At 44.7% G+C, this 12,053-nt stretch overlaps 1 protein-coding gene across 2 annotated transcripts in view; it reads left to right on the plus strand.

Moving 5' to 3' along the window:
* Positions 1-12,053, plus strand: part of ZBTB20 (zinc finger and BTB domain containing 20) — a 1,237,294-nt gene that overhangs the window by 160,780 nt on the left and 1,064,461 nt on the right. The gene's annotated exons all lie outside the window — the stretch shown is intronic.

Below are 12,053 nucleotides of genomic sequence, written 5' to 3' on the forward strand. Positions count from 1 at the left end.
TTTTTCCTATAATTAAAAAAAAATAAGATTTGGTCATGAATACTAATATATTGTGAAAGCATAATAAAGAAAATTACTGTCTTTGCGAAAGAGAATTGTAGATTTCCTAGAGCTGCATTAGAGCTTACCAATGACTTGCACACGAGTCAGTACTTCTGTTTTGCTGACTCTCACAAGGTATCGCGAGCAAACCATCTGGTCACCTTCTCAGTCAGTTGCTATACGGTGGTCAGCAGTAATGAGAGTCAACCTAAAAAGGACCTTGCATTAACATTGACAAGAATAGTCGTCTCTGTTGTAATTTTGTTTTTAATCTTTCTTACCTGTAAAAAGAAGTCAATAAATACTCACCTTTCCCAGTGCCATCACTGCTGAACTGCACTCTGATCACTAGGACTAGTCCCCTGAAGTCTGCCTAGAAACCAATACATCCAGGCGCGTTGATTTCTGTTGTCTCCCGCAGCAAACCGCTGGTTTCTCCATTCAACGTTCAACATGCCACGGCTGGAGAAAGTTTAGACATGAGGTTAGAGGAGGAACCAGTAAAAGCTGTGTGTGGCACCCAGGAAACTGAGGGGCCTTTGTAGAGACTGTGTGGCTTCAACCCCTCAGGGATCCCCTTTGTCGCCTGTTCTGTTCAATATCTATCTCCGCCCTCTTTTTGAAATCATCAGTAACCAGAACTTACTCTACGGCCCCGTACACACGGGAGGATTTATCCGCGGATACGTTTCAGCGGACCGTTTCCACGGATAAATCCTCTCGAGGATTTGCGCGGATTTTGATGCGATGGAGTGTACTCACCATCGAATCGAAATCCGCGCCGAAATCCTCTGGCGATGACGTGTCGCGCCGTCGCCGCGATGATGACGCGGCGACGTGCGCGACGCAGTCATATAAGGAATTCCACGCATGCGTCAAATCATTACGACGCATGCGGGGGATCCCTTTGGACGGATTGATCCGGTGAGTCTGTACAGACCAGCGGATCAATCCGTTGGGATGGATTCCAGCGGATAGATTTGAAGACATGTCTTCAAATATTTATCTGCTGGAAATCCATCGCATGGGAGAAAAATCAGCGGAAACAGATCCGCTGGATTGTACACACCATAGAATCTATCCGCTGAAACCCATTCGCTGGGATTTTTCCGCGGATGGATTCTATCGTGTGTATGGGGCCTTACACTCTTATGCAGATGACACACAACTGTATTTTCGCATCTGCAACAAAAAGGATCATTATCTCGGACTAGAGAAATGCCTTACTTAGAAGAAAATTGGATGACCAAGAGTTACCTTAAACTCAACGGTTCGAAAACAGAACTTCTCCTTTTTTTTTCACGCCAATCGAAAGAATCATCCCGCAACAACATGGACACCCCCGCCCATTCTGGGTAAAACCATCACCCCTAGCACCAAAGTCAAAAGTCTCAAAGTCGTCTTTGACTCCTACATGACAATGGATGCACAAATAGGGTCAGTAGTCAGTGGATCACACCATCTGCTGCGCCTACTACGCAGACTCACTCCCTTTATCCCAAAAGAAGACATAGCAGTCGTGGTGGGAACAATTGTCAACTCCCGACTTGACTATGCAAATGCCCTCTATTTCGGACTCCCTAAATACCAAATCACTCGTCTGCAAGTCGTTCAAAATACAGCCGCTCGACTTGTGACTGGGAAAAAAACATGGGAATCAATCTCATCTTCACTGAGATCCCTTCATTGGTTGCCAGTAAAAGACAGAATCACTTTCAAGGCACTCTGTCTAACACATAAGTGTGTGCAAGGAAATGCCCCCCAATATCTATGCAAAAAACTAAAAGCTCAAAACCCCAATCGCGTTCTGCGATCCACCAACCAAAACCTACTCCAGATACCCAAAGCCAGATACAAGTCCAAAGGACCTAGACTATGAAACGCACTACCAAACTGCATCCGATTGAAGGTGAACTACCTGGCCTTTAGAAGAAAAATCAAAACCCATCTCTTCTGAGGGCAAAAGTTGACTTAGGGAATGGATACTAAGCGCCCAGAGGCGATTCAGTTTGCATGTGTTGCGCTATATAAGTTTCTCACTCACTCTCACTCACTCACCTATGTTTGCAAATGTTGTGCAATTAAAACCTCTGTTTTAATACAAAGTGCTAGACTCAAGCCCTGTACACACGGGCCAGAATCTTGTCGGGAAAAAAAACCTTGTTTTTCCTGGCGAGATTCTGGGCAAGAATCTCTTGCCGCCCGAGTGTACAGACACTCCTTTCAAAAGAACCGCGGTTCTTTTGAAAGGCAAGAAGGCGCTGACGTCATCGCCTACGACGAGCATACGCTCGTCACATTCGATGCCATCGCCGCTATCTTGCTGCACCCTAGCTATGCCTAGGAATCTACCGCACATGCGTCAAAGTCATTTCGAGCATGCACGGGTTTCCACGGCGACAGGTAAGTATACACACTCTCGGGTTTCTCGGCAGGAAAACACTGCCGAGAACCACAACGAGAAAATAGAGAGCAGGTTCTCTATTTTTCTCATCGAGATTTTAGGCAGTTTTCTTGACGAGAAACCTAAAAAGCCTCGTACACACGCTCGGTATACTGCAGTTTTCTTGCTGGTTCTTGCCAAGTAAACCGAGCGTGTGTACGAGGCTTCAGGGTCAGCAACATGTCGTTTATTGTGATCTAACCGTCGATTGCAATCCGGTGATGGGTCGATTGCGTCCCTTCCTTGTCAACCTCAGAAACCTGGACAGGGGTCAGCGGCAGGATTTACTGGTAAATTTCCTGAAAAGCTAGCTTTTTCTTCCTCTCCCACCCACCAGCGTTCAGCTGCTGCCGGAGGAAAGGGGATTAGTTCCAGTAAAGGCCAGTCCCGTCACCTTTCCTGTCCTGGTTACCCTTCTTTCTGCTGCCCAAGCCCCCCTGTAAATCGTGTTTACTTTGCGTCTCACGACCTACCTCCTGATTGGACTAAAGGAACTTTAGTGTGAAAATAACGAAAATTCTTTTGCTATGATCACACAATTTGGTGGCATCGAGGTGCACCCTCTGCGTCCTGAGCCCACCCTTTTTTGAAGCCTATTAGAGCCTCTAGCTCTAATCAGGTGCTTCAAAAGAAACCACCCCCGCCATAGGAATCCATGCACCCGGCGTTCAGGAACGGGGCCGGGGCGCATGCATAGGGGCAGCGGCGCCCATGCGCCCACAATGCACGGGCCACCACTGTTAAAAACTTGGTACAAAATCCTTTGTTGGTAATGACCGCTTCAAGACGCAGGTTCCTGTTTGGAGAAACTAGTCACATGCGTTGGTCAGGTGGGATTTTGGCCCTTTCTTCCACACAAACAGTCTTCAAATCTTAAAGGTGCCATGAAACATCAGAGGAGAGCATTCAGGTGACCGGCCATGAAGCATCAGAGGATAGCGGTCAGGTGACCAGCCATATAACACCAGTGGAGAGTGGTCATGTGACTGGCCAGGAAAGAACAGAGCTAATAAGGTATTTAGAGGCATCAGTTTACAATGACACTGACACAATGTAGGAAGGATCTATGAAAAGGGTTTGGCAGTGATTCTTTTTTTTTTTTTACTTTAGAGTATGCTGGCAGGGCTGTCCCTGGAGACTGGGGGTCTCCTGGGAGTGCAGGGTGACTGTATAATGCAAGGGGCTGTGTACTGTGCAGGGTGACTGTATAATGCAAGGGGCTGTGTACTGTGCAGGGGGACCTGTGTAATGAAAAGTGGGCTGTGCAATGTATAGGGGGGCTGTGGAATGTAAAGGTGTGCTATGTAATGTAAAGGGGGCTGCATAATGTGCAGGTGGTCTGTGTAATGTAAAAGTGTCTGTGTAATGTGCAAAGGGGCTATGTAATGTGCAGGGGGTCTGTGTAATGTAAGGGGTATCTGTGTAATGTAAGGGGTATCTGTGTAATTTAAAGGGGGTCTGTGTAATGTAAGGGGTATCTGTGTAATGTAAAGGGGGTCTGTGTAATGTAAAGGGGATCTGTGTAATGTAAAGGGGGTCTGTGTAATGTGTAGGGAGTCTGTGTAATGTAAGGGGGATCTGTGTAATGTAAAGGGGGTCTGTGTAATGTAAAGGGGGTCTGTGTAATGTGCAGGGAGTCTGTATAATGTAAGGGGGATCTGTGTAATGTAAAGGGGGTCTGTGTAATGTAAAGGGGGTCTGTGTAATGTAAAGGGGATCTGTGTAATGTAAAGGGGGTCTGTGTAATGTGCAGGGAGTCTGTGTAATGTGCAGGGGGGCTGTTTAATATTACGTGTTTTACCATTATACAATATATGGTATAAATATTAATAAAAAAACTTCTGAGTTGCCCTTATATTGCTTTAAACTTCTTCTTTTTTTTTTCTGAAACTCTTAACATTAGGGTGTGTGTTATACGCCTATAAATATGGTATTTGTTTTGGGGTCTTTGTATGGTTTGCATGGCTTGTTTCCCACATGCAGTGAAAATTTCATGTCAATAGCACCTTTAAAAATGTATTTACCTAGAAAAATGATGAACGACCACAACATACAGGGTTATGCACAGGGCCGATCCTAGGCAAGGTACATTGCAGTGCATTGCACCCAGGGCCTGCAGAGGTGGGGGCGCTGAAGGGGCAGAGTTCTCCCCTCCCTTCTCTCCTTGTTTGTGTCCGTCCATAACTAGTGTTCTGAGCATAGGTGTGTGTCCGTCCAGAACTGATGTGTCTCTGAACATCTCTTTTACTATGTCTGCAGTCTCTGATCATCTCCTGTTCTTTGTGTGCAGTCTCTGATCATCTCCTGTATTATGTCTGCAGTCTTTCACCGTCTCCTGTACTATCCTGTACTCGTTCCCCAGACGACGTCATTATTTGACGAAACGTACGCCGGGTAAGGAGACGCTCTGACATGTAGCGTTACGGTCCATGAGGACGGGCGTTCGTGGAAGCCGGCCGGCTCATCTTTTTAGACTTTCTTGAATGACATTCTTGTAAGTGCAATTTTTACATTAAATTCAAATATTTTTTACGGTACATCACTATTGTGGATTCATATTTTCCGGTGGTTTTACTGTTGCTGTGGAAACTGGGAGAGCCCTGAGCCTGTGAGGTTGGAGACAGTTCCGGTTTAAAGGCCCTGGCTGGGGTTCAGCCGCAAGCCATTAAAGCTTATCTGTCTGGTAAGCGTGTAATCTATATGGTGCTCCCTATCTGTGGTGGTTCTCTCTTTCCCAGTGTGTTATTATATGGTTACATTTTCAATCCATTACGGTGCATCACTATTGTGAGCCTTTTCTCTTTGGGATTTCTATACCATCCTTGCCAATCGGGAGGATCATCATCCCTGATGTCGATGGCGGTTCCAGTTTAAAGACCCTGGCTGGAGTTCAGCCGCAAGCCTATTATGCTTGCCTTCTGGTAAGCGCACATCCTATTAAGTTTCTTCACCGGTGGTGGTTATGTTTTGGTTTCACTGCATTGTTTTTTTCACCATTCCAAGCTAATTGAGGACTTTTTGAATCTTGGGACTTTATTGCTTGGTCTTGCCAATATTGATTATCAATTTCAATTTTCACTTATTAGCGCAACTATAATCTTTTTTCCTATGTCTCCTGTACTATGTCTGCAGTCTCTGGCCATCTCCTGTATCATGTCTAGTATGTCTGGGGGCTCTTTTTAACAGACTCTCTAACAGAAGCCCTCTCTGTGTCCATCAGAGAGTCCCCCCTCCAGGTCCCAATAAAGTACTCTGCCTCTCTTCATGTATTTTGTTTATTGTTAAGAGATCATGCAAGTGAGCCCTAACGCCGAACGGCCGCATATATGCGGCCCTGTGAAAACAACTTACCATGGTGAGCAAGCACCTTAGCCGGCGGGGGGCCGTGGTGAGCTACCGATGAATACTTGGGAGCTTTTCCGATCATGTGACGGCCAATCACATGACCCGAATGCCCATCTTTTAGAAATCATAAAGGCCTGGAAGGCGGTCGGTGCGAAGGGCTTGCGGAAGACACAGGAAATAAAGCCGGATTGTACCCGTAATTAAGGACATATTTTTTTTTTTAAGGCTCCGCAAAGAAAGTCCCAGATGAGGCAAATAAGGACAAAAGCATAGACGTGAATATGGCACCGACATCAAAACACGTCCCCGAGTTGTCGTCTGTGATAAAATATTTGTTATCTGCTTCTATCTACTCTGCCGTATTTGAGATCTGTTTCTTATCTCTCTGTAAAAGAAAAACTATAGGTCTGCTAATTCATTTTATGAAAATAAATAGCCATATGCTGTAATTAAACGTAACTCAATTTTGATCGCCGTGATTAAGTGCTTTGCTTCTTTAATAAATATGTCTAAGGTGTTCTCCGCCAGGCTGCGAGACGAGCAAATCTTTGGCAGGTTTTCTTGTGTATAACTGATTGCCATCGATCCGCTGCGGATTGTATTTTATATACCAAAATTCTAAAAGGTGTTTTTTTTTTTTTTTTTTTGTGGTGCGAGCGAAAGGGTTGCCTAGTTTTGCGTTTGTACTTTACCACCTGTTCTAACAATAGAACAATGTCATCATTGGTATAGTGTAGCAGGGTAGGGCTACTTTTCTGTCACTGCCAAATTATATACATTGTTTATTGAAAAGCCTTTCATGTTTATATAGAAGCAATTGGTACACTATGAATGTTTTATTTCTTTTATTATTATTTTTTGTTTGTTAATGTTCTTTAAATACAAACTGCTTGTTGGTCTGTTTTCCTTTTTTTTTGTGTGTTATGGATTGCTGGATTGACACCTTTTTTTTGAAGCATTAAGGGCCACTGTTGGTTCAGTTACAGTAATTTTAGTTTAAAGTGTTCTAAATTACAGTGAGGGGGAAAAAAATTATTTGATCCCCTGCTGATTTTTTGACATTTGCCCACTGACAAAGAAATGATCAGTCTATAATTTTAACGGTAGGTTTATTTTAACAGTGAGAAACAGAATACCAACAAAGATATCCAGAAAAACACATTTAAAAAAAGTTATAAATTTGATATGCATTTTAAAGCGAAGTCCTACCCAAAAATGGAACTTCTGCTTTTCGGACCCCCCCCCCCCCTCCGGTGTCACAATTGGCACATTTCAGGGAGAAGCAGATACCTGTCTGTATTTGATCCCACTTCCGGGCATAGATATCTACGCCACGCCCGGCGCCATCTCCATCCCCATCCCCCCCGCTGTCTTCTGAGAGACACACAGGTCCCAGATGACAGCAGGGACCATTCCGATTGCGCAGTGCGACTTGCGCATGTGCAGTAGGGAACCAGGAAGTGAAGCCGCAAGGCTTCACTTCCTGATTCCCTTACCTAAGATGGTGGCGGCAGCATCCAAGAGCTGAGGGACAGATTGGCTTCGGGTGCTGACATCGCGGGCGCCCTGGACAGGTAAGTGTCCATATTATATAGTCAGCAGCTGCAGTGTTTATAGCTGCTGACTTATAAACAAATAAAAAAATTCGGAACAACGCTTTAATGAGTGAAATAAGTATTTGATCCCCTATCAATCAGCAAGATTTCTGGCTCCCAGGTGTCTTCTATACAGGTAACAAGCTGAGATTAGGAGCACTCTCTTAAAGGGAGTGCTCCTAATCTTAGCTTGTTACCTGTATAAAAGACACCTGTCCACAGAAGCAATCAATCAGATTTCAATCTCTCCACCATGGCCAAGACCAAAGAGCTGTCCAAGGATGTCGGGGACAAGATTGTAGACCTACAAAAGGCTGGAATGGGCTACAAGACCATCGCCAAGCAGCTTGGTGAGAGGGTGACAACATTTCGGTTATGATTATTTGCAAATGGAATAAACACAAAATAACTGTCACTCTCCCTCGGTCTGGGGCTCCGTACAAGATCTCACCTCGTTGAGTTTCAATGATCATGAGAATGGTGAGGAATCAGCCCAGAACTACACGGGAGAATCTTGTCAATGATCTCAAGACAGCTGAGACCATAGTCACCAAGAAAACAATTGGTAACACACTACACCGTGAAGGACTGAAATCCTGCAGCGCCCGCAAGGTCCCCCTGCTCAAGAAAGCACATGTACAGGACAGTCTGAAGTTTTCTAGTGAACATCTGAATGATTCAGAGGAGAACTGTGTGAAAGTGTGGTCAGATGAGACCAAAATCATGCTCTTTGGCATCAACTCAACTTGCCATGTTTGGAGGGGAGGGAATGCTGCCTATGACCCCAAGAACACCATCCCCACTGTCAAACATGGAGGTGGAAACATTATGCTTTGGGGGTGTTTTTCTGCTATGGGGACAGGGCAACTTCACCACATCAAAGGGATGATGGACGGGGCCATGTACTGTCAAATCTTGGGTGAGAATCTCCTTCCCTCAGAGCCAGGGCATTTAAAATGGGTCGTGGATGGGTATATCCAGCATGAGAATGACCCAAAACACACGGCCACGGCAACAATGTCGTGGCTTAAGAAAGAAGCACAATAAGTTCCTGGACTGCCCTAGCCAGTCTCCAGACCTTAATCCCATAGAAAATATGTGGAGGGAGCTGAAGGTTTGAGTTACACAATCGTCACAATCGTCAGCCTCGAAAACCTTGATGATTTGGAGAGGATCTTCAAAGAGGAGTGGGACAAAATCTGGTGGCCAACTACAAGAAACGTCTGACCTCTGTGATTGCCAACAAGGGTTTCTCCACCAAGTACTAAGTCATGTTTTTCAAAGGGGTCAAATAATTATTTCGCTCTTTTAAAATGCAAATCAATCAACTTTTTTGAAATGTGTTTTTCTGGATATTTTTGTTGTTCTGTCTCTCACTGTTAAAATAAACCTAACTTAACTAAATTATAGACTGGTCATCTCTTTGTCAGTCAACAAACGTACAAAATCCTTATTATTATTACTATTATTATTATTATTATTATCATCAAGGTTTCTGAGTGGTCCCCAAGTCTGAGGAAGATCTGACGATTTGGTGATGCTTAACCACTTGAAGGCATTTTCTGGCACTTTTTGTATACACGTAAAAAATAAATTTTGCTAGAAAATTACTTAGAACCCCCAAACATTATATATATTTTTTAAAGCTGAGGCCCTAGAGAATAAATTGGTGAGTTTTGCCATTTTTTGTTGCACTGTATTTGCACAGCGTTTATGTTTTTAAACGCAATTTTTGGGAAGAAATACTTAAAATTTTAATGCAAAAAATATATATATTTTTTTGTAAAATATAAAAGATGTTACGCTACTTAAATAGATACCAAACATGTCACATTTTTTCCCTTGATTAATGTATTTTTTTGTTGCTTTAATTTTTTTTATTTATTTTTTCACTTTTTTTTTTATGTAAAAAGCCTTGTGACCACACTAGGCATGTGACAGGTACTCTTTGTGGAGGGATCTGGAGTCAATAAGACTTGTATTTGGAAGCATTAAAAACGCAAGGATTGATCTTTTTCAAATACCGGTACTTTTGATTTTCCAAAAATTGTGCCGTTGACATCCAGGTAAACTTGAAGTGGTGTCATGTCATCACTTCCGGGTTACTATACTGGAGACCCAATCAAAGCCAATTCCGGCTTTGTATGGGTTTCCAACTAGCCGAAGGACGTGCCAGGTAGTAGCTTGAGTCTCCCGTTGGGACGGGGGAGTCTGAGAGAGCTGCTACTTGTAATGACAACTGATTTTTGCACAGTTGACATTCAGGTAAACAGGAAGTGGTGTCATGTTATTGCTTCCGGGGCTACCATAGCGGAGGCCCGATCAAAGGCAATTCTGGCTTTGTATAGGCCTCCAACTAGCCCGGTGGATATGCTGGCTAGTAGCTTGGGTCTCCCAGTGGAAGAGTGGTGGGGTGATTGCTATTACAAGAGAGCCAACCATCAGCTCTAAAAAAAACAGTTGCAGGTATCATTCTGAAACAACCACATAAACTCAAATGACGTAGGTGGCACAAGTGAGCCACAGAAGGCGGCAGAAGGGGGGGCATCCGCTCCTGCTGCTTGTAATGGCAATTGAGCAGCTAGTTAGCCACTCCGATTGCTATCACAAGACAGCTGTCGGCTCCAAAAAATGGTTTCAATCATCATCCTGGCACAACCACTTAAACTCAAATGACGGGAGGGATCCGAGAGTTGTGAAAGGCGGCGGAGAGGCGGGGGGGTGGACACACATCCCTTCCCACTACTTGTATTAGCAATAGAGCGGCTAGTTAGCTACTCTGATTGCTATTACAAGAGAGACAAACATTGACTCTAAAAAATGGTTACAGGTATCATCCCGGTACAACCACGCAAACTGAAATGACATACCGGCTAGTAGCTCGGGTCTCCCGGTGGCACAGGAGAATCCAAGAGAGCTGCGGGAGGCGGCGGAGCGTCCCCTCTTTCTGCTTGTAATATCAACAGAGCAGCTAGTTAGCTACTCTGATTGCTATTACAGGACTATTATCCACTATAAAAAACGGTTGCAGGTTGTATCCCGGTACAACCACTTAAACTCAAATGACATAGGTGGGATGGTAGAGCCCGAGAGAGCCACGTAAATTGGCTGGAGGGGGGGGGGGGGCATTCCCTCCTGCTGCTTGTAATAGCAATTAAGCAGCTAGTTAGCCACTCCGATTGCTATTACAAGCCTGCCGACTATTGGCTCTAAAAAAAACGGAGTCATTATCCCGATGCAACCATTTAAACTCAAATGATGTACCTGGTAAGTAATTTGGTGGCAAGTGGTTAAAAAAATGTAATTGCTGATCTTCCCATTTTTTTTATTACCTTGAGATTGATTGGTAACCCCTTACGTCCCTGTCTGGAGATCCATTCTCCAATACCTCGCGTCCCGGTCTGGAGATCTATTCTCCGATACCTCGCGTCCCGGTCCGGAGATCCATTCTCCGATACCTCACGTCCCGGTTCGGAGATCCATTCTCCGATACCTCAAGTCCCGGTTCGAAGATCTATTCTCGGATACCTTGTTTCCCGGTCCGGAGATGCATTCTCTGATACCTTGTGTCTCGGTTCGGAGATCCATTCTCCGATACCTCATGTCCCAGTCCGGAGATCCATTCTCCGATACCTTATGTCCCGTTCCGGAGATCCATTCTCCGATAACCCACGTCCCGGTCCGGAGATCCATTCTCCGATAACTCACGCCCCGGTCCGGAGATCCATTCTCCGATACCCCACGTCCCGGTCCGGAGATCCATTCTCCGATAACTCACGCCCCGGTCCGGAGATCCATTCTCCGATACCCCACGTCCCGGTCCGGAGATCCATTCTCCGATAACTCACGCCCCGGTCTGGAGATCCATTCTCCGATACCGCACGTCTCGGTCCGGAGATCCATTCTCCGATACCGCACGTCTCGGTCCGGAGATCCATTCTCCGATACCGCACGTCTCGGTCCGGAGATCCATTCTCCGATACCGCACGTCTCGGTCCGGAGATCTATTCTCCGATACCTCACATCCCGATCCGGAGCCCCATTCTCTGGCATCCGGTGTGTTTCTGCTGCAAAACATTTGCACATTTTATATTTTTTTCGAAATTTGAAACAACTTTTCTCATAAACTTTCTCGTCGATCAAGGCCGACATTTTATTTTTATTTTTTAACAACAACAATGTTTTATTTCGCGTCTCCTCGCTCAGTGTTACAATTTTTTTTTTCTATCCATTTAAAATAACCTTGGCCCCGGTTTTAATTGGGCAGTGGTTTCCTGCGTATCATTTTATTTCTGTCCTGGTAACACTATGTACTATATGCATTGCACCTGTTCAGACATAAGCACTGCACATTTATCCTATCACTAGTGTGTGGGGTGGGGGGGGGAACGACGACACTCCTCTTTTGGCATTTTATCAGCCTGAGCAATATTTAATTTTTTTTCTAATTTTAAGTGTAAATTCTCCAAAATAAATGACCAGTAGATCGGGGACGGACATGGTTGCTTTTTTTCTGATGGCAGTGCAGCTTTAAAAATTATTAGGAAGGGGGGGGGGGAGCAATTATGCATTTCTCCATATTTTTGTGACTGAATAGGCTGTGCGACCTCTGACAGAACGTGTTACAT

The sequence above is a fragment of the Rana temporaria genome, chromosome 2 (assembly GCF_905171775.1).
Source record: "Rana temporaria chromosome 2, aRanTem1.1, whole genome shotgun sequence".
Lineage (NCBI taxonomy): Eukaryota > Metazoa > Chordata > Amphibia > Anura > Ranidae > Rana > Rana temporaria.